General features: G+C 35.4%; 1 non-coding gene across 1 annotated transcript; it reads left to right on the top strand.

Moving 5' to 3' along the window:
• The first annotated feature begins 1,625 nt into the window (after window positions 1–1,625).
• On the top strand, window positions 1,626–1,732 carry LOC122123439. Its single transcript, XR_006150395.1, has one exon. It is a non-coding gene; the product is annotated as a U6 spliceosomal RNA (small nuclear RNA).
• Window positions 1,733–2,143: the final 411 nt, after the last annotated feature.

Raw genomic sequence — 2,143 nt, 5'->3', positions numbered from 1 at the left:
GAAAAGGATAAAGTGGCTGAAGTTAGTAGTATGACAATTCACAAAGACATAAAAAGATATTAATATATTTCATTATATATCCCAAAGAAGAAAGCAATTATTGTTTAGATGATTTTTTAAAACACAGTCTCTCAGGTGTTGGGAAGGTGGCTCAGTGGTAGAGTGCCTGCCTTGCGTGCATTGGGTTTGATTCCTCAGCATGACATAAGCAGAAAAAGATGGAAGTGTGTTGTGGCTCAAGTGGTAGCGCTAGCTTGGAGCTGAGAGAGAGCACCTAGGACCCAGAGTTCAAGCCCCATGACCAGAAAAATCAAAATATAAAACAAAACACAGTCTCTCACTTTTGCGGCCTCAACTCTGTAATACCACTGCTTCAGCCTAGGGCTAAGGTTTTAGGTATGGATATTTATCAACACTCCTGATTCAGACTCTACTTAATCATTTTTTAAATAAATATTTTGTTCTTAATTTTCCTCTTTGTAAATTCACATGCTCTATAAAAAATGGTTTGGCCATCCCAGTAACCTTCTCAATGTACCTCCTAATGACGACTTTCAAAAAGTTGTATTATACTACAAGGAAAACAATGCTATAAATAAGGAAAACCAATAACAAAATATTAATGATTAAAATAAAAACTAAAATAATTATCAGTGTTTTCAGTATTTGAAGGGTATTACCTATTAAATTTTACTATTTTCTCATATCCCTGTACATTTAAAACAGGTTAAGGTTATGATATTCAACAAGAGGTTTTTAGGTTATGAGTAATCTTTAAAGTTACCCACTAAGATTACTATTTAAGTCTCATCTAATCATTTGTATATGTCTTATATCATCATTTGTTCCTCGCTAACATATAAAATAAGGAAGCCAGGGGCTGGGAAGGTAGCTCAGTAGTAGAGAGCTTGCCTTGCATGCTTGAGGCCCTGGGTTCGATTCCTCAGCACCACATAAGCAAAAAAAAAAAAAAGCCACAAGTGGCGCTGTGGCTCAAGTGGTAGAGTGTTAGCCTTGAGCTGAAGAGCTGAGGGAGAGCGCCCAGGCCCATAGTTCAGGCCCCCGACCGGACCCCAAAAATTTTTTAAAACATAAAATAAAATAAGGAAGCCCTATAGTTTTAACAGAAACTGTATAGTTAACAAAGTCTTAACTCTTTATTCTGCTCCTTTACACAAAGACTTGGCAACTTCTCATTAGTAATGTTCCTATAAACTCTGAAATATACATACATAGTAGCATATGTCTGTTACCACAAATCTTAAATACTTTAACGAAAAGTTTTATTACCTGCCAAACAGTCCTTGTTTTAGCATATATAAGCAAATTCCCAAAATATATTTAAACCATTAAAACTTTTAACTAAACTTAACACTTGCTGCAGTGTTCATTATGACAGGTGCCTTGTATAGAATAATTGAATTCCTCCTCCTACACATCTCTTCAACAACAAATATCTGGAATTATTTTGTTTTTGACCTGTCCATCTTGATTTTATTCTTAAATGTGTGCTTATGTAAGAAGTATATGGCTCTAAAATTTCATGAAAATTCTTTTAAACTTACTTTTTGTTGAATTGTCTAGTTTAAGAAAATCAATTACACTTTATTTATAAAACATGTTCTATGTTCCATTCAGCATCACCTACTCTAACATTGGAACGATACAGAGAAGATTTGAATGGCCCCTGTGCAATGATGGCAGGCAAATTCCTGTACCATTCCATACTTTTACAACAACAGATGCTGGAGGGGATGTGGCCACAAGTTAACTGTACTACACTCTTGGTGGGAGTGTCAACTTGTTCAACCACTTTGGAAAGTAGTATGGAGGTTCCTCAAAAGACTTCACATAGAACTCCCCTAAGACACAGCAATCCCACTTTTGGGCATTTACCCAAAAGATCACAAACAAGACGGTACCAAAACTACCATCACAATTATATTTATTGCAGCATTGTTTAAGATAGCTAAGATATAGGACCAACCCCGATGCCCCTCATCAGATAAATAGATCAAGAAAATGTGCTATTTATACCAATGAAATTCTATGCCTCCATGAGAAAGTATGGCATCACCCAATTTGTTAGAAAATGGAAAGACTTTGAAAAAAATTATTAAGTGATGTAAGCCAAGTCCAAAGA

This window comes from Dipodomys spectabilis, unplaced genomic scaffold (assembly GCF_019054845.1).
Source record: "Dipodomys spectabilis isolate Male_0828 unplaced genomic scaffold, ASM1905484v1 ptg000228l, whole genome shotgun sequence".
Taxonomy (NCBI): Eukaryota; Metazoa; Chordata; class Mammalia; order Rodentia; family Heteromyidae; genus Dipodomys; species Dipodomys spectabilis.
The sequence above is the reverse complement of the archived record's forward strand: the minus strand, read 5'-3'. Positions and strand labels throughout refer to the sequence as shown.